The sequence below is a fragment of the Armigeres subalbatus genome, chromosome 1 (assembly GCF_024139115.2).
Source record: "Armigeres subalbatus isolate Guangzhou_Male chromosome 1, GZ_Asu_2, whole genome shotgun sequence".
Taxonomy (NCBI): Eukaryota; Metazoa; Arthropoda; class Insecta; order Diptera; family Culicidae; genus Armigeres; species Armigeres subalbatus.
The window spans coordinates 254,947,126-254,973,950 of record NC_085139.1 but is presented as its reverse complement, the minus strand read 5'-3'; the positions used below and the strand labels follow the sequence as shown (position 1 = coordinate 254,973,950).

At 39.3% G+C, this 26,825-nt stretch overlaps 1 protein-coding gene across 11 annotated transcripts in view; it reads right to left on the bottom strand.

Annotated features, from left to right (window-relative positions):
- LOC134206797 (probable serine/threonine-protein kinase dyrk2) overlaps positions 1–8,091 on the bottom strand; it is a 94,249-nt gene extending 86,158 nt beyond the window's left edge. For 7 of the 11 annotated variants that reach the window (XM_062682521.1, XM_062682525.1, XM_062682526.1 and 4 more), the window contains exon 1: positions 7,934–8,078. The gene's annotated coding sequence lies outside the window, so the exon portion shown is untranslated. Of the gene's footprint in view, positions 1–7,933 lie in introns of all 11 variants that reach the window. The other 4 variants (XM_062682523.1, XM_062682520.1, XM_062682522.1 and 1 more) reach the window with 2 other exon arrangements.
- Positions 8,092–26,825: the final 18,734 nt, after the last annotated feature.

Here is a 26,825-nt window from a genome sequence, read left to right as displayed (position 1 = left end):
TTCCTTGGGAAATTCTATGGAACTTCCTCGGGAAATTCATCAGAATTTCCTCGGGAAATTCATAAAAATTTCCTTGGGAAATTCATCAGAATTTCCTTGCGAAATACTTCAGAAATTTCTCGGAAAATTTTTCGGAACTTTCATAGGAAATTCTTCGGCAAATTTCCTATGGAAATATTAAAGGATTTCCTCGGGAATTACTTCGGAATTTTCTCTCGAAATTCTTCGGATTTTTTTCGTGAAATTCTTAGGAAATTCTTCGGAATTTTCTATGGAAATTCTTCGAAATTTACTCGGGAAATTCTTCGGAATTGTCTAAGGGATTTTTTTTCGAAATTTCCTTGGGAAATTTTTTTCCTTGGGAAAATCTTCCTTGGGAAATTCTTCGGAATTTCTTTGGGAAATTCTTCGGAATTTCTTTGGGAAATTCTTCGGAATTTCTTTGGGAAATTCTTCGGAATTTCCTTTGAAAATTCTTCGGAATTTCCTTGGGAAATTCTTCGGAATTTCCTTGGGAAATTCTTCGGAATTTCTATGGGAAATTCTTCGGAATTTCCATGGGAAATTCTTCGGAATTTCTATGGAAAATTCTTCGGAATTTCCTTGGAAATTTTCGGAATTTCCTTGCGAAATTCTTCGGATTTTTTCGGAAAATTCTTAGGAAATTCTTCGGAATTTTCTATGGAAATTTTTCGAAATTTACTCGGGAAATTCTAAGGAATTGTCTAAGGGATTTTTTTTCGAAATTTCCTTGGGAAATTTTTTTCCTTGGGAAAATCTTCCTTGGGAAATTCTTCGGAATTTCTTTGGGAAATTCTTCGGATTTTCCTTTGAAAATTCTTCGGAAATTCCTTGGGAAATTCTTCGGATTTTCTTTGGGAAATTCTTAGGAATTTCTATGGGAAATTCTTCGGAATTTCTATGGGAAATTCTTCGGAATTTCTATGGGAAATTCTTCGCAATTTCCTTGGGAAATTTTTCGGAATTTCCTTGCGAAATTCTTCGGATTTTTTTCGGAAAATTCTTAGGAAATTCTTCGGAATTTTCTATGGAAATTTTCGAAATTTTCTTGGGAAATTCTAAGGAATTGTCTAAGGGAATTTTTCGGAATTTCCTCGGGAAATTTTTTCCTTGGGAAAATCTTCCTTGGGAAATTCTTCGAATTTCTTTGGGAAATTCTTCGGATTTTTCTTAGAAAATTCTTTGGAATTTCCTTGGGAAACTCTTCGGAATTTCTTTAGGAAATTTTTCGGAATTTCTATGGGAAATTCTTCGAATTTCTATGGGAAATTCTTCGGAATTTCTATGGAAATTCTTCGGAATTTCTATGGAAATTCTTCGGATTTTCCTTGGTAAATTTTTCGGAATTTCCTTGGGAAATTCGTCGGATTTTCCTTGGGAAATTCTTCGGATTTTTCTTGGGAAATTCTTCGGATTTTCCTTGGGAAATTCTTTGGAATTTCCTCGGAAAATTCTTCGGAATTTCCTTGGGTAAATGTTCAGAATTTCCTTAGGAAATTCTTCGGAATTTACTTGGAAAATTCTTTGGAATTTCCTTGGGAAATTCTTCAGAAATTTTTCGGAACTTTCACGGGAAATTCTTCGGAATTTCCTCTGGAAATTCTTTGGAATTTTTCGGGAAACTTTTCGGAATATCCTCAGGAAATCATTCGAAAATTCTTCGGATTTTCCTATGGAAATTCTTAAGGATTTCATCGGAAAATTCTTCGTAATTATCTCTCGAAAATCTTCGTATTTTTTTCTGGAAATTCTTCGAAATTTTTTCGGGAAATTCTTCGAAATTTACTCGAGAAATTCTAAGGGATTTCCTCGAGAAATTCTTCGGAATTTTCTCGGGAAATCCTAAGGAATTATTGTCTAAGGGAATTATTCGGAATTTCCTTGGGAAATTCTTGAATTTCCTTTGGAATTTCCTCGGGAAATTCTTTGCAATTTCCTCGAAATTCTTTGGGATTTCCTCGAAAATTCTTTGGAATTTCCTCGGGAAATTTTTTGGACTTTCCTGGGCAAATTATTTGAAATTTCCTTGGGAAATTCTTTGGAATTTCCTCGGGATTCGGGATTGGAATTTCCTTGGGAATTTCCTTGAGAAATTCTTCGGAAATTCCTTTAGAAATTCTTCGGAAATTCCTTTAGAAATTCTTCGGAATTTCCTTGGGAAATTCTTCGGAATTTCCTTGGGAAATTCTTCGGAATTTCCTTGGGAAATTCTTCGGAATTTCCTTGGGAAATTCTTCGGAATTTCCTTGGGAAACTCTTCGGAATTTCCTTGGGAAACTCTTCGGAATTTCCTTGGGAAATTCTTCGGAATTTCCTTGGGAAATTCTTCGGAATTTCCTTGGGAAATTCTTCGGAATTTCCTTGGGAAATTCTTCGGAATTCCCTTGGGAAATTCTTCGGAATTCCCTTGGGAAATTCTTCGGAATTTCCTTGGGAAATTCTTCGGAATTTCCTTGGGAAATTCTTCGGAATTTCCTTGGGAAACTCTTCGGAATTTCCTTGAGAAATTCTTCGGAATTTCCTTGGGAAATTCTTCGGAATTTCCTTGGAAAATTCTTCGGAATTTAACAGGAAACAGGAAATTGTTTAGAATTCCATTTCATCGGAAAACTCTTCGGAATTTCCTCGGAAAAATGTTTGGAATTTTCTCGGGAAATTCTTCAGAATTTTTCGGAGTTTTCTCGGGAAATTCTTAGGAATTTTCTTGAGAATTTCTTCGGAATTTCCTTGGGAAAATCTTCGAAATTTCCTTGGGAAATTCTATGCAACTTCCTCGGGAAATTCATCAGAATTTCCTCGGGAAATTCTACGAAATTTCCTTGGGAAATTCATCAGAATTTCCTTAGGAAATCCTTCAGAAATTTCCCGTAAAATTTTAAGGAACTTTCACGGGAAATTCTTCGGCAAATTTCCTATGGAAATATTAAAGGATTTCCTCGGGAAATTCTTCGGAATTTTCTCTCGAAATTCTTCGGATTTTTTTCGTGAAATTCTTAGGAATTTTCTATGGAAATTCTTCGAAATTTACTCGGGAAATTCTAAGGAATTGTCTAAGGGATTTTTTTTCGAAATTTCCTTGGGAAATTTTTTTCCTTGGAAAAATCTTCCTTGGGAAATTCTTCGCAATATCCTTGGAAAATTCTTTGGAATTTACTTGGGGAATTCTTCGGAATTTCTTTGAGAAATTCCTTGGAGTGTTTTTGGGAAATTCTTCGGAATTTCCTTTGAATTTTTTTTGAAGTTTTCTTGGGAAGTTCTTCGGAATTTGCTTGGGAAATTCTTCGGAATTTCTATGGGAAATTCTTCGGAATTTCCATGGGAAATTCTTCGGAATTTCTATGGAAAATTCTTCGGAATTTCCTTGGGAAATTTTTCGGAATTTCCTTGCGAAATTCTTCGGATTTTTTTTCGGAAAATTCTTAGGAAATTCTTCGGAATTTTCTATGGAAATTTTTCGAAATTTACTCGGGAAATTCTAAGGAATTGTCTAAGGGATTTTTTTTCGAAATTTCCTTGGGAAATTTTTTTCCTTGGGAAAATCTTCCTTGGGAAATTCTTCGGAATTTCTTTGGGAAATTCTTCGGATTTTCCTTTGAAAATTCTTAAGAATTTCCTTGGGAAATTCTTTGGAATTTCTTTCGAGAAATTCTTCGGAATTTCTATGGGAAATTCTTCGGAATTTCTATGGGAAATTCTTCGGAATTTCTATGGGAAATTCTTCGGAATTTCCTTGGGAAATTTTTCGGAATTTCCTTGCGAAATTCTTCGGAATTTCCTTGGGAAATTCTTCGGAGTTTCCTTGGGAAATTCTTCGGATTTTCCTTGGGAAATTCTTCGGAATTTCCTTGGGGAATTCTTCGGAATTTCCTTGGGAAATTCTACGGAATTTTCACGGGAAATTCACTAAAATTTCCTTGGGAAATTCTTCAGAAATTTTTCGGAACTTTCACGGGAAATTCTTCGGAATTTCCTCTGGAAATTCTTTGGAATTTTTCGGGAAATTTTTCGGAATATCCTCAGGAAATCATTCGAAAATTCTTCGGAATTTCCTATGGAAATTCTTAAGGATTTCATCGGAAAATTCTTCGTAATTATCTCTCGAAAATCTTCGTATTTTTTTCGGGAAATTCTTGGAAAATTTTTCTGGAAATTCTTCGAAATTTACTCGAGAAAATCTAAGGGATTTCCTCGAGAAATTCTTCGGAATTTTCTCGGGAAATCCTAAGGAATTATTGTCTAAGGGAATTATTCGGAATTTCCTTGGGAAATTCTTGGGAATTTCCTTTGCAATTTCCTCGGGAAATTCTTTGCAATTTCCTCGGGAAATTCTTTGGGATTTCCTCGGAAAATTCTTTGGAATTTCCTCGGGAAATTTTTTGGACTTTCCTGGGCAAATTATTTGAAATTTCCTTGGGAAATTCTTTGGAATTTCCTCGGGATTCGGGATTGGAATTTTCTTGGGAATTTCCTTGAGAAATTCTTCGGAAATTCCTTTAGAAATTCTTCGGAATTTCCTTGGGAAATTCTTCGGAATTTCCTTGGGAAATTCTTCGAAATTTCCTTGGGAAATTCTTCAGAAATTCCTTGGAAATTTTTGGAATTTCCTTGGGAAACTCTTCGGAATTTCCTTGGGAAATTCTTGGAATTTCCTTGAAAATTTTTCGGAATTTCTTCGAATTTCCTTGGGAAATTCTTCGGAAATTCTTCGAAATTTTTGGGAAATTCTTCGGAATTTCTCTCAGAAATTCTTCGGAATTTCTTGGGAAATTCTTCGGAATTTCCTTGGGAAATTCTTCGGAATTTCCTTGGGAAATTCTTCGGAATATCCTTGGGAAATTCTTCGGAATTTCCTTGAGAAATTCTTCGGGATTTCCTTGAGAAGTTCTTCCTAATTTCCTTGGAAAATTCTTCGAATTCAACAGGAAGCAGGAAATTGTTTAGAATTCCATTTCATCGAGAAACTCTTCGAAATTTCCTCGGAATAATGTTTGGAATTTTCTCAGGTATATCTACAGAATTTTTCAGAATTTTCTTGGGAAATCTTAGGAATTTTCTTGAAAATTTCTTCAGAATTTACTTGGAATTTTCACAGGAAATTCTTCGGAATTTTCACAGGAAATTCTTCGGAATCTCCACGAGAAATTCTTTGCAATAGAATTTCTACTCTTTTTTAATCTCATCGGGATTTATTTTTGAATTTTCGTCGGGAAATTCTACGGAATTTTTTCGGACATGTCCTCGGCAAATTCTTTGGAATCCCTACGGTAAATTCTTCGGAATTTCTTTGGGAAATTCTTCCGAATTTTCAGGGAAATTCTTCGGAATTTTCTCATAAATTCTTCGGAATTTTCTCGTAAAATTCTTTGCAATTTTCTCGTAAAATACTATGATTTTCTCGGAAAATTCTTCGGAATTTTCTCGGGAAATTTTTCGGAACTGTAAAAAGGAAGGCTGTAAAAATTTTCAGCAATTTTTTGAACTTTTTGTCCAGCGCTATGAGTGTCAACTCCTTAAAAAAATGCAAATAGTCAAAAAATATTAGAAAACATTAACATTTTTCCACTAGACATAGAAATATTGGAAATTGAGAAAGGTTTTGACAGAAGTTTTTGATATGGCTCTGTTATACACCCGATTCTGTTTTTACACGGCCGTGTAAAAAAAATCCCATTCAAAATTTTTGCAAAGTTGCTCCATTTTGCATGAATCGAGAAATCATAAAACTTTTTCTACACGGATTTTCAATTTTTGAACCGTGTAAAAAAAGAATCTGGTGTACATACATTCTCGTGTGCATTGATCCTGGAAAATGCGAGCTTAGAAGGAGAAACCATAGTGAAAACTGCTACTAAGGCAAGAACATTCGGTCATTTGGTAAATGCCGATTAATATTAAGACATGCCTCCTTTATGGCGTAGGATGTTCGAGCGTGTTATGCCTAACGTCCATTATGTATATCCCAATGTATATCATCAAAGCACAAATTAGCCAAGAAAAAGCGATCCCGAGCAGGAGAAATTGGCTCAATAATACTTAATTCTGTTATTGATACCATACTCTGTTATGAACGGTTAAATACCAAAGGAATAATACCAAAAACTAATATGCACAATACTTAATCCCTAACAAACTCAGGTATCAAATTGAATTTCAATACCAAATGCATAACTAATTATTATTCGTTTGGTATTGAAATACCTAAGCATGGTATGTCTCAAGTATTCTGCATATAAGTTTTTGGTATTTTACCTTTCATGCAAGGCTAAATCATACCAATTTCTGTTATCGAGGTCGTCGCTCCTGTCGGGATGCGATGATTCCTTCTCCATTTACCATAATTCTAACCAGCAATATGCCAAACGGGAAACAATCATGATAAAAATGATCAAAAAGAAGGCATTACAATCTTCTTGCATTTTACGGAAATCATATTCTTATATGCATTTTTCCGGAGTAAGTATTTATTCACTTTTTGCATAATACCATTCGATGAACAGCAAAACGACAAAACGATTAATTCGGGGAAAATGTTTTTCGGAAGTCTGGTTTACACGAGCGAATGAATGAATAACCCGTACTCAATTTGAACCTTATGCCTTAGGAAAGCTATAAATAAGAGATTAATATCAACACTCAGATAATTTTTGTTTGATATAAACAAAGGCATCCCCTTGAATAAATTTATTTCGATAATGGGCTCATTTACCGGTAACTGACATTCGATTTCACACAAGGGCTGTTATAGAACTTGACTTTCACGCATTTGTCGCCGATTATGCCCGTACCGCTACTTCACTTTCGCTTCACAATGCACTTGCCATTGCCACCTCCCCTACCTTTACTCTAAAGTCACCGTAACGTCCAATAACACAGATTTTTGGCATCCCTTCAAATTTCGCCTGGTTGAACAAGAACAAAACCAGCCGTTATTTCATGATCAACAACCGTCAACCGCGTGCCTCGTCAGGGGTCAATAACGCACTTGACACACTCACATCAAACAACGTTTTCGGGGCTTTGGGTTTTTTTTTGTTTTTAGATCCTGCCGTCGGTCGTCTCGAAATCGGAAGTGCCGGTCGTAGGGATCATGGGACTGACTATGAATCACTCTGATCGCAGCAATACCGTCTCTCACCACCTTAAATCTATTTTTTTTGTTTTCGAAGAGACAAGTTCGGCGAACGCGCGTAACGATCTACGATCAGCTGGTTCTGCTTGGGGCATGGTCGTACCTAATTTCGCTTTGAATCTTCGATCGCAATCTACTTCCTCTGAGAGGTTATGTAAAGGTGAAAAGCGAAATTTTTCATCATTGAATCCGATTTGGCAACCGAAGGTCCGCGCGTTCACCGAAAGCCTCTTAATCAAATCGCAAATATTAGAGATCGAAGCGCTTGTTGTTGTTCCTGCCATTACAGCAGCTAGTTAGCGCTGCAGTATGTCCAGCTGTGCGGATTCGACGTAAATTGGACCAAAAATTCACGGTTGATGAACAAAACAATCTATTTTTGGACCAACGACCACGATGACGGCGACGACGAAAGCGGCGATATTTTTCTCGTACCGGATCGACCTTCCCGATCATCATCGTGTGGCCGTCCGTTTCCCCATTCTTCCGGCGTCCACATCATCACCACACCACACAACACTTGTGTGTACAAGTGCACAAAATTCACTTCTTTTCCAGAATTTCTCACGAACTCGCACCCGTCATCCCGTGGTTGACGCTTGACCGAAATCAAAACACGCGATTATCACTGAACAACGAGAACGAAGCGAGCAGCTCCGGACGAGAAGTTGTTGATCGCGCAGCAGAATGCAAGTGACGCCGTCGCGACTTCTGATAACACTGTTGCGATCACGATCACGTGTCGCCGCCTTATCAAACAACTCGACCACACTCGACACCAACTAAAACAATAACAACCTACGGGTGGGGTCCCAATTTCCACAAAAAGACAAATAAAGAGGTAATCAAATAATAACGAAACTAAAGAAAAATAAAGGAAAATGGTCAACGATCGACACACGCCCGAATTAGCGAAACAAATGAGATCACTTGCACTGAGCGCACTAATAAGCTCCGATCGGACACTATCCGCTGCTACTACGGCTGGCGATGGCGCGGTGGCGGCAGCAAGGCATCAGCCTCTCTCGCGCGAGTACTTTCGGCCCATTCATCACGCTGCGCACACTGTGCGCAGGACAGTACACTCGAACTCTCTTTCTTTCACCGAACGGGACCGATCGACCCGAGAAGGCGAAACTGACCACCGAATTACGGGCGGGCGCTCTAACACCAACAACAGTCAAGCCAACTACTACTGGTTGATGATCACGTCATCAGAATTTGGCGAAGTTCATTCGGAAGGAGGTCGGTAGAACGGAAATGTTTTTCATGTATAGAGACACAGCCGCGGATTATGTGGGGAACATGTTTTGATATGCCGGGAAACATATGATTGACGGGGAGAGACGGGTGGCAATGAAGTCGACACATCTTGAAAGGAAGTGATCGGAAGGTCGCTTGGTATGGGATCGTAATCATCGCTTACTAACTGTAGTCAACTGAAATCTGACCAAAAAACAGAATGATCCATCTAGCGGTGATGGTGCATTTCTCATGTTTTTATAAAATATAACGAGAAAAGCACATAAAAGAGGTCAAAATGGCACTTTAGGGAGATAGATTTAGTTATTTCCATCAATTCACATTTATTTGCATTCATTTGAAGGCATTGCAGCAGGTTAAAAAAATTATCGATCTTGAATTTTTTTTTAAGGGTGTACCCTTGGGAAAAATTGGGAATAAGCAATGTTTTTTAATAACTCCGGAACGAAATGGCCAATTATCGAAAAATTAGGCAGGATTCTGCGTCGAATGCAAGCTGTTGCAAGCAAATCGGATAAGGCTAAGTACATTTTTTTAATCACATCAATTCGTCGTGCTGAGTCGATTGGTATATAACACTATGGGTCTCCGAGCCTTCTACCAAAAGTTCGGTTTTGGAGAGATCTTATAGACTTTACATATACTTGGTATACGGAGAGCAGGTAGCGATGAATGCCGTTCAGAATAGTGACTCTAGTGTCCAACGATAACAAAAAAGTTACCAAATAGTGGCTTTCAGTTACAGAAAAAGTTACCAAATAGTGACTTTTGAATGAGTTTTTAACAGGTAGTGAGCTACAAACTGCATCGTAATTCGTAGTTTGGAAACAATGGATATTCATATTTTTCTTTTGAAATTCTTAGAATGCTATCAGAAGTCAAGAAAAGACAAAAATAGCAAAAGCATGAGGATTACTATTCCAGGCCACGTCCATTTATACCGTGGTTAGCAAGAGGCCACCGACTTGGCAACACACTCATAGCAACCACGGAGTTGGATATTGAGGAAAGTATGTGTTGGGTCAGCCAGATTCTGGCAATATGACCATGGTGAAACTTGTTTCGTAACACACCACGTGAAGGGTTTGTTACACAAAATTATAAATATAATTAAAACAACGATTTTGAAGCAATAAATCCAATAAAATAGAATCATGTTTTTCTGACTAGAAATCCAAGCATTCTATTAAACTACATTTTCTAAATGGGAGACTGTAGAAATAAAATTATTAAAAAAATGAAAGCCTTTAATGACAAAAAATGAACCTTGAATTAAAAAAATCTTCCAAATCTATTTTTTTATTTGTTTTATTTTTAGATTAGTTTAAATCAACTTATTCATCCATTCATTATTTTAGGTATCTTTTCATTATATTTAATAAAACAGAATCATTTTATAAAATTATAATATTTCTGGATTATATTCAAATCAGAATGTTTTGAATTACACCAAAGTCATTTTGTACACGATTTTATTCGCGAGCTTTTTTCCTACGCACATTGTCTCTAAGAATCTCGTCAGAGTAGTTTTTTCACGCAAGTTTGCTTACAAAGTATTTCTTATCCCAACCAGCTTACATTTTTAGAGGACACTCTGAACATGATACAGAATCGAATGATCGTGGCGGAGCAAAATTTATTTGTTGAGCCACCTAAAGTACAGTTAAAATGAACTAAGTTAACCTTCTTCGGATATTAGAAAAAACTTACGAATAAGATGTTGGGGTCATATTGACCCAGAAATGTAAATGCTTATAAAACAGTCAAATTATAACCAAATTGCAAAGTTTATATACCGTTCGAAAGATAAACTCATCAATTTTGTGGCTATGTGGTGATATGCTGGTTCTGGAGACAATGGCCGCCGGGAAACGACTTCCACGGGGACCTTGTCGGTCATATAAGGGGAACATAAAAATCGCACCATATATGCCATTCGATCGCTAATTCTTCATAGATTCTCTTAAAACGGTAGTGTATGGTCCATGAGAGGGATTCCGATGAAAGTGACCACTCCTGGTACATGCAAGGTGCCCCGGGGAACCCGCAGGGGGGGACATTTCCGTTTTAGCACCAAAATATGCCGTGCGGCGGCTCTTTCGTCATGATTTTCCACCAAACAGATGGTTATGCGCTTGAAATCGATAAGTGACCACATTGGCCACTTCTGGTACATGCAAGGTTCCCCCGGGGAACCAGCAGGAAGGCACATTTCCGTTTTAGCACCAAAATATACCGTGCGGCGGCTCTGTCGTCATGATTTTCCACAAAATATATGACAATGCGCTTGAAATCGCTAAGTGACCACATTGGCCACTCTTGGAGCCTATGAGGTGCCCTCGTGGAACCCGTAAAAGGGGACATTTCCGGTTTAACACCAAAATATGTCGTGCGATAGCTCTTTCGTCATGATTTTCCACAAAATAGATGATTATGTGCTCAAAATCGATAATTGACCACATTGGCCACTCTTGGAACCTATGAGGTGCCCTTGGGGAACCCGTAGAAAGGAATATTTCCGTTTAAACTCCAAAATATGCCATGCGGTGGCTCATTCGTCATGATTTTCCACAAAATATATGATAATGCGCTCGAAATCGATAATTAGCCACATTGGCCACTCTTGGAGCCTATGAGGTGCCCTCGGGAAACCCGTAAAAGAGGACATTCCGTTTTAACACCAAAGTATGCCGTGCGGCAGCTCTTTCGTCACGATTTTCCACAAAATAGATGATTATGCGCTTGAAATCGATAATTGACCACATTGGCCGCTCTTGGAGTCTACCAGGGGCCCCCAGGGAACCCGTAGAATGGGATATTTCCGTTTTAACACCGAAATATGCCGAGCGGCGACTCTTTCGGTGTGTTTTCCCACCAAAGAGATGGTTATTCGCTCGAAATCAATAAGTGATCACATTGGCCACTCTTGAACCACATTGGCTACATTTGAAACCTATGAGGCTCCCTCGGAGAACACGTAGAAGATGACATTTCCGTTTAACACCGAAATATGTCGTGCGGCGGCTCTTTCGTCATGATTTTCCACAAAATAGATGATTATGCGCTTGAAATCGATAAGTGACCACATTGGCCACTCTGGGAAGCATTGAGATGCCCACGGGGAACCCGTAGATGGTAACATTTCCGTTTTTATACCGAAATGAATAAGTGACCACATTTTCCATTTTGGAACCTATGAAGTATCGCCGTGGAGCTCATAGGAGAGGACATTTCCGTTCTTACTCTTACTCTTACTTAGGGCCGATGCCCACGTAGCGTGTTTTCAAGCTGCGTGCACGCCGCGTCCACGCAAGGTATCCGGCATCAAATGTAGTCGTGCACACGTTTACGTGTGCATTAATCCATTTGATGCTGGGTACCTTGCGTGAACGCGGCGTGCAAGCAGCGTGAAAAAAACTTTACGTGGACATCGGCCCTTAAAGACATGCCGTGCATCGGCTCTTTCACTATAACTTTCCATCAAATAGTTGGTAATGTTCTTGAAATCTAATATCAACCCGGGGGAACCCCAGGCCCAATTTCGGTAATTGTGGAGTGCCTTGAAGAATTCATTGAAAGTGTCTGTGCACACAAAATCTAACTCACTTTTGAGGAACTTTTCCTCAACCGAATTGCTCGCAGTAAATAGCATTCGACGAAAATCCTGCCCTATTGTTTCCTATTGAAAATTGGCCAGATAGAACTATGGGCTCCGAAGTTATGGCCAAAATACTAATTTCAGCAGCTACATGGGAAAATCACTTTTCTGGCACTTATGCTCATCCGATTGGCTTGCAATAAGTTGCGTTCAGCAGAAAGTTTTAGAATGCAAATAAACAAATATGAAAAATAAGAGCTATCTACACAACAAAAAAATATGAATATTACAGGTGACGTACGTGAATAAAATGACACAAAACCACATGACATAAACTGAACCGCATATTTTTCAATGTTAGATGGTTTAAAATAACATGTCATGAAACCCAAACACAGCACCCGATGCGACGCACCTAACGCTCTGGCAGTCAATGCCTTGATGCAGTGAAATACTTGTTCAGTTCAAATCGTGGAACATGCTTTACTTCGATCACATATCTTTCAAGAGACGAAGATAGCTGGGTGGTAACGTGTTGGGCTCTCACTCAGCGGGCTTATGTTCGGTCCTCGTTCTAATCCTTCAATTTTTTCGTCAATATAGTTGTGATGTAAAATTAATTTATCACCTAATTTTACGTCAAAAGTGACGCTCGAATATGTCGTTGTCATAGCACCTAAAATTACATGATTATTTTTAGGTGTGTACAAGGTACCCGCAAAAGTCTCACAGAAAGGGGCGATTCAAATATGACGTCCACTACTTTTTGGAATTTTTAGACCCCCTCCCCCCCCCTCTGTCACGCTTTTTTGTATACCTAGTAAATGTACTGTCACAAAATCTTAGACCCCCTCCCCCCCTAAAACCTGTGACATCATTTTTGAACGACCCCAAAGAGAGATTTTTTTTATATCAAAATGTTGCGTTTTTATATCATTGTCCACGGCGATCGGTAAAAACCTCAAACTTCTATGAGTCGATATTGAAGGGACCATCGACTAATGGTAATATCGAGATGCGGAATATAAAATCCTTGGAGAGCTGTTCGAAGGAATCATCACAGTAGCCCAGAAACTATTTTTTAATTTGACTCAGTATACTCAATTTCAAATGAAGAACAATTTCAAGCGCATAACCAACTTTTTGAAGACTTGTGGCCAGGGTAGACAATGATAGACGAAGAAAGAGCTGCCGCAAGCGGCACAATAATTTGATATAACCATGAAAATGTCCTCTCGTACGGGTTCGCAGGGCATCTCAAAGGTTCCGAGAGTAGACAATATCACTAATCAACTCCAAGCACATGACCATCTGTTTGGTAGAAAATAACAAAGAAAGAGCCACCGCACGGCATATTTTGGTGTTAAAATGGAAATGTACTCTTCTACGGGCTCCCGGGGGCACCTCATAGGTTCTAAGGGTGGACAATATGTCAATAATCGATTTCGAGGGCACCTATTTGGAGGAAAATCACGACGAAAGAGCCGCCGCATGACATATGTTGGTGTAAAAATGGAAATGCCATCTTCTACGTGTTCTCCGAGGGAGCCTCATAGGTTTCAAATGTAGCCAATGTGGTCACTTATCGATTTCGAGCACACGTCCATCTGTTCGATGGGAAAACACCAAAAGAGCCGCCGCACGGATTATATTGGTGTAAAAATGGAAATGTCCCCTTCTACGGGTTCCCTGGGGCCCCCTCATAGGTTCCAGGCGTTGCCAATGTGGTCACTTATCGATTTTCTGTTTGGTGGAAACTCATGACAAAAGAGCCGCCGCACGGCATATTTTGGTGCTAAAACGGAAATGTCCCCTCCTGCGGGTTCCCCGGGGGCACCTTGCATGTACCAGGAGTGGCCAATGTGGTCTTTCATCGATTTCAAGCGCATTATCATTTATTGGAAAATCATGACAACAGAGCCGCCGCACGGTATATTTTGGTGCTACAACGGAAGTGTCCCCTCCTGCGGATTCCCCGGGGGCACCTTGCATGTACCAGGAGTGGCCAATGTGGTCACTTATTGATTTCAAGCGCATAACCATCTGTTTGGTGGAAAATCATGACGAAAGAGCCGCCGCACGGCATATTTTGGTGCTAAAACGGAAATGTCCCCTCCTGCGGGTTCCCCGGGGGCACCTTGCATGTACCAGGAGTGGCCAATGTGGTCTTTTATCCAGAGATGCATCCTGAACAGAACATGAGCCAAGAGCGTGCCTTGGTGTGCCTAGTTTTGAACTCTGAACACTGTTCAGTGTGCACTGGGTTGGTATGCAAGCAAAACGATCATGGTAACTAAGATGTTGATATAAAAGAAGAGGAGGTTTTGCGCCCGCTTGAGGAAAGGATTTTGCTCTACTCAAGCGGGCTTTTCCCTGCTCCAAATGAAGAATAAAGAATAAGATTCCTTAGATTTCGAACTATGCAAAAACATTCGGGCATGCTTGTTTTCTATCCGTTAGAGGCCCACGTGATCCATTACCAGCCGAAAAATGTGTAGCATGCCGTCGCTTCAATTTGTTTTCCTAGGATACAAGTTGCTAAGTAAGGTCAGTGCTCTTGAACAGTGTGCTGTGTTCAAAATGTTTTGAACACGAACACGCGTTCTCGTGTTCAGATGCATCTCTGATTTTATCGATTTCAAGCGCATTATCATCTATTTGGTGGAGAATCATGACAAAAGAGCCGCCGCTCGGCATATTTTGGTGCTAAAACGGAAATGTCCCCTCCTGGGGGTTCCCCGGGGGCACCTTGCATGTACCAGGAGTGGGCAATGTGGTCTTTCATCGATTTCAAGCGCATTATCATTTATTGGAAAATCATGACGACAGAGCCGCCGCACGGTATATTTTGGTGCTACAACGGAAGTGTCCCCTCCTGCGGATTCCCCGGGGGCACCTTGCATGTACCAGGAGTGGCCACTGTGGTCACTTATCGATTTAAAGCGCATAACCATCTGATTGGTGGAAAATCATGACAAAAGAGCCGCCGCACGGCATATTTTGGTGCTACAACGGAAATGTCCCCTCCTGCGGATTCCCCGGGGGCACCTTGCATGTACCAGGAGTGGCCAATGTGGTCACTTATCGATTTCAAGCGCATAACCATCTGATTGGTGGAAAATCATGACAAAAGAGCCGCCGCACGGCATATTTTGGTGCTAAAACGGAAATGTCCCCTCCTGCGGGTTCCCTGGGGCGCCTTGCATGCACCAGGAGTGGCCAATGTGGTCATTAATCGATTTCAAGCGCATAACCATCTGTTTGGTGGAAAATCATGACGAAAGAGCCGCCGCATGGCATATTTTGGTGCTAAAACGGAAATGTCCCCTCCTGCGGGTTCCCCGGGGGCACCTCATAGGCTCCAATAGTGACCAATGTGGTCATTTATCGATTTCAAGCGCATTATCATATATTTTGTGGAAAATCATGACGACAGAGCCGCCGCACGGTATATTTTGGTGCTACAACGGAAATGTCCCCTCCTGCGGATTCCCCGGGGGCACCTTGCATGTACCAGGAGTGGCCAATGTGGTCACTTATCGATTTCAAGCGCATAACCATCTGATTGGTGGAAAATCATGACAAAAGAGCCGCCGCACGGCATATTTTGGTGCTAAAACGGAAATGTCCCTCCTGCGGGTTCCCCGGGGGCACCTTGCATGTACCAGGAGTGGCCACTTTCGTCGGAAGCCCTCTCATGGACCATACATTACCATTTTAAGAGTATATATGAAGAATTAGCGATCGAATGGCATATATGGAGCGATTTTTATGCTCCCCTTATATGACCGACAAGGTCCCCGTGGAAGTCGTTTCCCGGTGGCCATTGTCTCCAGAACCAGCATATCACCACATAGCCACAAAATTGATGAGTTTATCTTTAGAACGGTATATAAACTTTGTAATTCGGCTATAATTTGACTGTTTTATAAGCATTTACATTTCTGGGTCAATATGACCCTAACATCTTATTCGTAACTTTTTTTGTGGGGTCGTTCCTGTTGCACCTTAAAATACTTTTTCATGTCAGATGCTTCATTTCCACAAAATATTAAAAGTCAAGAAATTTCAGAACGATCGGATTATCAGGTAAAAGTTATTCTACTTTGAAGTTTCGTTTTGGGTCATATTGACCCCAACATCTTACTAAGGTTAAACCTCCCGTTAGCAAAAATGAAAGACGCAGCGTCACATTCCTATGGGCTAGGAGAACCAAAAGCAGAATCTCGTGCTCCAAATCATTTTCAAATGCATATCATTTTGAAATTTTTAAAATTAGTTGTAGAATGGCATCCCTTATCTCGCTGTGAATTTTTTTTTCGTGATTCTACTTTTTCATTTTGACTTTTCAGCTAGCGTATTTTTTGTATACAACTCGCTTTTGCGAAGGCGGGTTTTTTACGCACGGACATAACGCCATCTAGCCTGGAAGATCTTCTGACATATCTCGCTTCACAATGGATTGGATCCCGAAGGATCGCGAGGCAGATTTAACAATCATGAACGGTATGTATTCCGTCATCGACGACCTGTTATCTTTGATTATTCTCCCTAAGGCAGAGAAACCTCCCTCGATATCGGCGTTGCCATGTGATGTTTTCACTATCTTATACAGTGTACACACTGTCAAGCAGTTTGACCAACATTGATTTCACCTTTCGTTTAGTCAAGGATCTACCATGTTCTACCAACCAACACAAAGACAAAAGCGCTAACATGAACACCAACCATAAAAAATATATATGGGGGTTGTACGACTCCACTACAAAAGCTAAAACATGCGCGTCCGACAGATCAAACCAAAATCAAACCGCTTTAGCTTTTCAAGGGCCCCGCACACTTTAATTATTTTGCCGACCTCAGGAAATTTTTTGTCGAGATTCAAACAGCCGAGATCTCGGTAATTTTTTTACCGCAATTTCGTCATAGTTTTACCGAAATTCGGCAAAGTTGACTTTTTACTGAGATCTCGGTAAAAGTTTTACCGAGATTCGTCGAAATTATTGCCGAGATCGAACAACTTCAAACACGGTCAAACAAAGCAGCAACCGAAGTATTTTCTTAGGAGCGGATTCAATGTTGGTCCAACATGTTTGAGCGTGTGTACGCACATTAGTCACCCACCGGATGGTATTTAGGCTCAACTACAACCGGTTTTTAAATATATAAAATTGGTTCCAATACTCCTCAATTCTGTACTATGTATTTAAGGTCAGTATTTCACATTTAAAATCGGTTCCTATCGTGAAAAAAAACATCATAGTTGACCTGATGGTTTTCACAATACACTTGGATCTGTTTTGGTGTATATTTATCAAATATCATATATTGCTACTAGATTTACATTTGATTTGGTTGATCATAATAGTAGGTACAAAATATTATTATTTATCTATATATATAAAAACCAATCTATGTATGTATGTTCGCTAACTACTTCTGAACCACTAGGCCGAATCCACCCAAATTTGGTACACACGTTCTCTATCCTCAGGGGAAGTTAACAAAGGGGGTGGGAGGGTCATTTAGGAAAGGGGGAGGGGTTTTGTTTAGAAAACGAACAATTATGTGTAACTTTCATCTCCCAGGACCGATTTCAACCAAATTTTGTACACATATTCACTATAAGGAAACAATCATATGAGAGATTTTGGGAAAGGGGAGGGTCTGGAGGGAGGGGTATTGTTCAGAAAACGGGTAATTTAGAGTAAATTCTGAACCCTGCACCGATTTCAACCAAATTTGATACACATTCTCTACCCTAAAGAAAAGATAACAAATGGGGTGGGGCGGTCATTGTAAAAGAGGGAGGGTATGGGGGAGGTGTTGTCTTTATTAAACGAGCAATTCAGTGTTACCCCCAACTTCCAGTACCCATATCAACCAAATATTGTACACATATTCACTAAGAGAAGTCGATCACATGGAAGTGTAATTTGGGAAAGAGGGAGGGGTCTGGGGGAGGGTATTGTTCAGAAAACAGGCAATTCAGTGTTTCTTTTGAACCCCTGGACCGCTTTCATCCAAATTTGGTACACACATTCTCTATCCTAAGGAGAAAATAACAAAGGGGTGGGATGATCATTGGGAAAAGGGGAGGGTAAGGGGAAGGGTTGTCTTTAGAAAAGAGCAATTCAGTGTAACACCCAACTCCAGGACCAATTTCAGCCAAATTTGGTGCACACATTTTCTATTCTAAGGAGAAGATAACAAAGAAGGTGGGAGGGTCATTTTGGAAAAGGGAAAGTTATGGGGGAAGGGTTGTCTTTAAAAAATGAGCAATTCAGTGTAACTCCCAGGATAAATTCAACCAGATTTGGTACACTTATTCTCTATTTTTGGAAGATGTTTATTGAAAAGGTAGGGCCAAACAAAGATATAAAATATATTGATACAAAGGTTCAATTCTATGAGCGGTAGATCTACCTCTGTGGGTTTCGTGCTACAGCATTGGACATTTTACTTCTATAATTTACTTTTCAGTCCCTAGCAAAGCCGGATACATATAGCTATTAGCTATCTATATATCTCGGATACTTATTCAACGTATGTGACGTATGTGATTTTGTAAACAAAAATTTAAACGTTGATTTCTGCAATCTGATAGCACTCCACGCAAACTATCGCCACATACAGGTAGGGGGAGGTTTCGGCTACATGTTCGTTGTATTGGTTTGCGTGGGAGTGTCATCATATTTGACAAATCGACGTATGCATCTTTGTTTACAAAATCACATACGTCGTTTTGAATAAGTTGCCGAGATATATAAACTCAATGTTTGTATGTTTGTGTGTGTGCTCCAGCCTAACTTCTGAACCCATTATTGTATTGTTTAGTTATCGATCAATTCAACCATTTATCGAAATCATGGTTTGCCCAACGTAAAAAGCAATGATTAATGTGTTTCCTTCTGGATGGTGAATGTGATCCCTTCTTTAAAAATAGACGTTTGCTCGGAATAAGGCATCGGTGGATGTTTGTCCTTCTTTAGAAATAGACGTTTGCCGGAATATGGCGATTATGGGTTCGCTCCTTTTCCAAAATCAGTCAATGTTTTCAAATGAAATCTGCCTTCTTTTGATCAAATGATGAAGTATCGATAAGATAACGCAATTATCCTGTTGACCAATTGGTTTATTCATTTTCCGATTGTGAAAAAAAAACTGCGAATCAAACTGGCAATTCCGAGCAAGGCCGGGTACATAAAGCTAGTCTTTTAATATTATTCACAACCGGCAGTGGAAAAATAGTGACTATAGTAACCATTTTCAGATAAATAATTACTTTATTGACTTTTGGACGCAAATAGTGACTTTTTAGTGACTAGAATAGTGACTTAGTTGTGAATAGTGACTCAAAATAGTGACCAAGTCACTAAAAAATGACTCGCTACCAGCCTTGAGTTTACGAGAAAGGCAAAAACGATTGAAAAATAAAGTTTAATAGATCCATGGAGATCAAATTCTTTTTCATTGCTTTGTTTTTGATGGGATGGACATAGAAGCTATGAGATGAACTCTAGGAGCAGTGACTCTATCAGAATAGGTTTTTGATTTTATTTTAAACTAGCAGACCCGACGAATTTTGTTTCGCCTAAAATTGATTTCTCGCTTAACTTTTCAAAAGGACCTAAGTAACATTTTTTTTCATGAATTAATTTGAATACTGCAATCAATAGCTTTCATGTTGTTCTGTTGACTGCGCTATTCAAATTAATTCATGAATTTTTTTTTACTTAGGTCCTTTTGAAAAGTTAAGCGAGATTTATTCTCTGATTAGTTCTCGAGCTACGAAGAAATTTCTGTTTCACTTGTATGGTAGCCCCTCTTTCCAGCCCCACATATCTTCCCTTCCAAAACCTCCACATGCCAGATTTGGTTCTATTTGCTTGATTCATTCTCTCATTCATTCATTTTGGCAGAACTGTACACCCGCCTGAAACGTGAAGCAACAGAAGTTGGACTGGTGGTGAATGCGTCAAAGACAAAGTACATGCTTGTGGGCGGAACCGCGCGACAGGGCCCGCCTGGGAAGCAGTGTTACGATAGGCGGGGATACCTTCGAAGTGGTCGAGGAATTCGTCTACCTCGGATCTTTGCTAACGGCTGAAAACAATGTCAGTCGTGAAATACGAAGGCGCATCATCTGTGGAAGTCGGGCCTACTACGGGCTCCAGAAGAAACTGCGGTCAAAAAAGATTCGCCACCGCACCAAATGTGTCATGTACAAGACGCTTATAAGACCGGTAGTCCTCTACGGACATGAAACATGGCCAATGCTCGAGGAGGACTTTCAAGCACTCGGAGTATTCGAGAGACGGGTGCTTAGGACCATCTTTGGCGGTGTGCAAGAATACGGTGTGTGGCGGCGAAGAATGAACCATGAGCTCGCCCAACTCTACGGCGAACCCAGTATCCAGAAGGTAGCTAAAGCTGGAAGGGTACGATGGGCAGGGCATGTTGCAAGAATGCCGGACAGCAACCCTGCAAAGATGGTGTTCGCTTCCGATCCGGCAGGGACGAGACGACGTGGAGCGCAGCGAGCGAGATGGGCAGACCAGGGGCAGAATGACTTGGCGAGCGTGGGGCGTATTCGAGGATGGAGAGATGCGGCCTCGAACCGTGTATTGTGGCGTCAAATTATTGATTCAGTGTTATCTGTTTAGATGTAGACTAAATAAATGAAAAGAAATTCTCGAGTATTGAAAAAAAAAAATTGCTGCGTTTGTATGGGAGCCCCCCTTTCCAAATGGGGTGGGGTCTCTAACAATTTCAAGAACCTTCCCCGGTCCCAAAAACCTCTGCATACAAATTTTCACGCCGATCGGTTCAGTACTTTCCGAGTCTATAAGGTTCAGACAGACAGAAATTCATTTTTATGTATATAGATGTTGAAAATAACACATTTTTAATATTTTGTCAACTCCTTTCAAAAAAGCTCGCTTGTCGTTCACAACAAGGGCGGGACTGCAGGAAATTCGTTAAACTTTCCACGGAAAAATCATTAAAAATTTCCACGGGAAATTCGTTGAAATATCCATAGGAAATTCGTCGGAATTTCCAAAAGAAATTGGTTGGAATTTTCACGGGAAATTGGTTGGAATTTTCACGGGAAATTGGTTGGAATTTTCACGGGAAATTGGTTGGAATTTCCAAGGGAAAGCAAAGCTAAAGCTAAGCTGAAACTAAGCTGAAGCTAAGCTAAAGCTAAGCTGAAGCTAAGCTGAAGCTAAGCTAAAGCTAAGCTAAAGCTAAGCTAAAGCTAAGCTAAAGCTAAGCTGAAGCTAAGCTAAAGCTAAGCTGAAGCTAAGCTAAAGCTAAGCTGAAGCTAAGCTAAAGCTAAGCTGAAGCTAAGCTAAAGCTAAGCTAAAGCTAAGCTGAAGCTAAGCTAAAGCTAAGCTGAAGCTAAGCTAAAGCTAAGCTGAAGCTAAGCTAAAGCTAAGCTGAAGCTAAGCTAAAGCTAAGCTAAAGCTAAGCTAAAGCTAAGCTAAAGCTAAGCTAAAGCTAAGCTAAAGCTAAGCTAAAGCTAAGCTAAAGCTAAGCTGAAGCTGGAGCTGAGCTGAGCAAGCTAGCTGAGGCTGGCTAAAGCTGAAGCTAAAGCTGAAGCAAGCTGAGCAAGCTGAGCTGAGCTAAGCAAGCTAAGCTGAGCAAGGCTAAAGCTAAGGCTGAGCTGAAGCTGAGCTGAGCTGAGCTGGAAGCTGAAACAGCTGAGCTGGGCTGAGCTGAAGCTGGAGGCTGAGGCTGAAGCTGAGGCTGGCTGAGGCTAAGCTGAGCTGAGCTGAGCTGGGCTGAAGCTGAGCTGAGCTGAAAGCTGAGGCTGAAGCTAAGCTGAGCTAAGCTGGCTAGCTGAAGCTAAGCTGAAGCTAAGCTGAAGCTAAGCTAAGCTGAAGCTAAGCTGAAGCTAAGCTAAGCTAAGCTCGCTAAGCTAAGCTAAAGCTAAGCTAGCTGAGCTAAAAGCTAAGCTAAGCTAAGCTAAAAGCTAAGCTAAAAGCTAAGCTAAAGCTAGCTAAAGCTAAGCTAAAGCTAAAAGCTAGCTAAAAGCTAGCTAAGTTAAGCTAAAGCTAAGCTAAGCTAGCTAAAGCTAAGCTAAAGCTAAGCTAAAGCTAAGCTAAAGCTAAGCTAAAGCTAAGCTAAAGCTAAGCTAAAGCTAAGCTAAAGCTAAGCTAAAGCTAAGCTAAAGCTAAGCTAAAGCTAAGCTAAAGCTAAGCTAAAGCTAAGCTAAGCTAAAGCTAAACTAAAGCTAAGCTAAAGCTAAGCTAAAGCAGGGGCGTCTCGTAAACTTTTGGTACACCTGTTCTACCGGCCTGCTAATAAAATATGCATCAAGCTGAGGTTTCGAATGAAAGTTGTGTATTTGATCTAATATTACAACCTTTTCTTGTACAACGTAACCAAACATTAGAAAAAAAAAAAAACAATTTAAACAGAAAGGATTTATAAAACAATAAACAGCTTCTCAATCTCCCTACTAAATTAATCTCTTTTGTTCTGAAAATGTTTTAAATTAAGATGCACTCAAAATTTAAAACCCTCCCAAGTCGTCCGAACTGGATATTGCTTAGAATAGAGATCTTTCAAATCGGCTCTTTCCACCATTCGGGTGCGCAGGACCCATCGCCCCTAGCATTTAAAAACTCTCACATATTTTGTTGTTATGAATGAAATGTAATTAACCATTAACCATATCATCATTTGATGCGACCCCAGATTGAGTCCACTGAAATGTTTCCGAGTTGTTTAGTTTTTCAAATTTAGTGAAAACTATGCCCAGGACTATGCCTTTTTTCTATGTTGGTTGATTTTGATTATTTGGAAAACAAAAACAACACATTAATTTAATATTGTTCTTGATGCTGAATTATTTATGATGCTGATGCATAATCCAAGATTTTTTTATGTACAGGTTATCCGACTCGTAAATATCCCCAACTCAGCCATCTTGGGTTTTTGTATGGAATTTATGCTCGTTTGTTTACACTTTGCACTGAAAATTTATGTTTCCCCCCGCGCTGGTTATTCCCATCTACTGACGAAGTCATGTAACCTGTACATAAAAAAAATCTTGGCATAATCATCAGGAGAAAAAAGAAAAACAAAACGTTCTTAATCATCGAAGTATGAACGAAAGCGTGTGCGGTCGCGGTGCGCCTTTCGGCAAAGCACAGCACACGCTAAAAATGAACTACTCAAAATTGAGTCGAATCCGACTCATTTTCATTAAAAACGGGACAACTCAAAATTTGAGTAAAAGATACTACTTCAATAAAATGATGATTTCGCGAAAGTTAAGCTTGGCCTTCCATCAATTTTTAATACGACAGATGCGAATCAAGTTTATCTATCTATCTAGGTGCATTTTACGACAAACAGACTCCTAGTTTAAGTGCAATCATCATTTTATTGAAGTAGTATCTTTTACTCAAATTTTGAGTTGTCCCGTTTTTAATGAAAATGAGTCGGATTCGACTCAATTTTGAGTAGTTCATTTTTAGCGTGTACCAAGGAGGAAATTATTTCAAAACTTTCGTCATGGCTCAGGCTTTAAATTTTACTTCTGACAGCGCTGCTGTTGGTTCTTTATTATGAATCGTACGACTGGCAAAAGCTTTCTATGTGATGTGGTGTGCTGTTATCCGTCGAAGAAACACATATTTAGCTGCAATTCGGCTGTACGCCAAGCATGTGGCGTTGAGTTGATCTGTCTGCGCAATATTTAGCTTCGTTAGATATTAAACCATCATTTGGAATATTACGTGAAACTTTGTTTAAACATTTCACTGAGTAATTATTTGCCCTAATAAATCATTGCAAAGAAATTAATTGTAAGGACATTAAGTTTCCTACTTCTGAACTTAAAATGATTACCTGTTCCATGAACAGGTAGAACATATGGACGAGCCGCCTCTGAGCTAAAGCTAAGCTAAAGCTAAGCTAAAGCTAAGCTAAAGCTAAGCTAAAGCTAAGCTAAAGCTAAGCTAAAGCTAAGCTAAAGCTAAGCTAAAGCTAAGCTAAAGCTAAGCTAAAGCTAAGCTAAAGCTAAGCTAAAGCTAAGCTAAAGCTAAGCTAAAGCTAAGCTAAAGCTAAGCTAAGCTAAAGCTAAGCTAAAGCTAAGCTAAAGCTAAACTAAAGCTAAGCTAAGCTAAAGCTAAGCTAAAGCTAAGCTAATGCTAAGCTAAAACTAAGCTAAACCAAATGCTAATGTTTCGGTAGTTTCACACACTGTTTCTGCATATTTTTATCATTAGTTTGAATATTAATCATTTTCCATCCCTTCCTTATTTCGGTAACAAGAAAGCGAAAACAAGTTTTTTTCGATATTATGATGTTTTGAAGAATCAGTATGCAAATAGTTGTCAAAAGACACCTAGTAGAAAATATGTAAACTAATATTTTTCTTCGCAGGAAATTTTTGTTTTTTCTTTCTCTTCAGTCTATCGGAATGCGGTATGAAGAGAAGATTTTTTTGGAAAGAGAAAGAGAATCTATAAATGTCTATTTAGAAAGAAAATATTTTTTTTTGAACATTCGGAATTCGGCTGCATGTGTATAATAGCTGGATATTGTTAAACTTATACAACACGGTAGACTACGGTGGGCTGGACAAGTTGTGCGTATGCCGGAAGAGAGTCAAGAGAAGATACTATTCAGTAGAGAACCCGGACGGAAGAGGCCGTAGGCTTCGTGGAAGAGGATCTGAGGGCGCTCAACGTTCAGGTCAATTGGAAGCCCTGTGGATAAGGATACTGTAGAGAGAGCTGTAGCCCATCAAGTATCAAGTAAGTAGATACGTAAAAAAAACTAAAACTAACTTCAATATGTACTCACAAAGTTTCTATCAAAAAAGGTTGTCTGAAATTATCGAACTAGGAAGAATTTTTCCCAGGAGAAACTTTCATCTTTCATAGTCCCACGTAAAACCATGCGCTTTCGATATAGTTTCGAAGAACAACTTTAGAGTTACCTGAGAAATTTGGATTTCTCATTTGCAGAATCTATAATTATGGGATTGTAATGAGGAATCCGAAATTGTTATATTGCTGTGCTCAGTGGTGAAACACGCCGCTGAATCTATTTCTAACAAAAAAAAAGCGAAATTCAACCAGTATTTCTTCCTGGAAAATTATCCACAGATTACTTTCGAATTTTTTGCATCAAAGATTATAATTATTTAATTTTAATCTCAAAGAGCTGGTTTTTATAAAAAAAAAACAAGCATAAAAAACTGTAGTTTTAGCTTTTAGTAAAATCTGTTCAATTTATGTGAAGGTGTTTTTTTTTTGTGGAAACGTATAAAATAGCTATCGGTGATTCGACGCCAATTAAAGTGCGACAACTTAGAAGAATTTTTGTTGATTATCATAGAATAAGAGCGAAACAACTTATCGCGTGGACGCGTAGAGCGGTTTATTACAGGTGCAGATGGCAGAGTTCGCCAAGAAGTGGTTCAGACTTCAGCTGAAAACCGACCGCAAGAAACGAGTTTGATAGCAGATAATTGTCTAAACTACGCATAATAGATTATTGTTATAAGTTCAAAGGGGCAAAAGCTATGTAAGATGACAATGCTTATAAGCCTAAGATAAATAATCAATAACTGTTAGAAGCCCTCTTTTGCTCGTTCACGCAGTTGCTTACAGATGAAAACTTTTCCATTTCATCAACATCACTTATCCTTAACGCACGAAGATGGGCTTAAAAATGTGTTTACCGTAAGCTTTTGTAGTCAAAATTTATGTGGAGAATATTGCCTAACAAGAGCTCATAAAACCTGAAACATTTCCAAATCCAAAGAATTGAAAATTCCTCCGAACCATTGATTAAAATTTCAAACAAATAAATCGAGTTTTCAAAAAATCGAAATATCACCCAGATCCAGGAAAACGCCCACCCACTCACACCCGTTAATCGTACAGATCGAAACACGATGGGAGCCAGACTTAAACCAAACAACGCCACCGCCACAGCAGTCCTCTTCAAACAGTAGTGTGCTCACCACAGTTTGAAGTCGAGAGGATTATCGTCTTCTCGCGGGGTCTTCGACGATGGCGCCGCGCCGCGCCGGCAGGTAGGACCTGTGCTGTGCTGCAGATGCAATTTCTTTTCCATTTGCTGCTCTAACCAAAACAAAGCGCGATTATCAAGAGAAGCGGAGAGCAGACTCACATGAACTAATCGCAAAAAAAGGTTATTTTTAGTAACATATTTTGATACTGGGGGCAACGGTGCGCTTGCGTGGGAGAATGAATTTCACTCAAAACTTGTACCTAATTGAGCGTAATGTTTAGTAAAAATAAACTTGCATGCAGATTATCGAGTTGGCGCTCCCGGAAAATAGATGGCATTGTTTAGCTGATAGGGTGTGAATTGGTTTCAATTTTTCTCGAAAGAAGATAGATTTTGGCATCAGAACATTGAAGCAAGTTTTTTTTTCAAACAAATTCGAAGATCGAAAAGTATATTTGTTTCTAAAAAATATAGAAAGCAAATGATAAGGTATGATAAAAATTAAATGACGATCATGAAATAAATTGCAGTGTTGGTGATTTTCTTGTGCATTTAATTAGTCACATTATACTTATTTATTCCACGCATACTTGTCATTGTTTGTATACAATCAAAACCACCACTATGCCAAAAAATCATAAATAAAAAAAATATAAATAAAGCAAAACTAAATAGGTAAATAAATTCTCATAATAAAATGATCTCAACAAAAGGAAAAATATGGTTTGAAAGTAAAGAAAAGGCGAACAAAATAATGTCAAATAGTGGAATAGTCAAATAGTCAAATAAGGCAAGTATAAAAATAAAAAA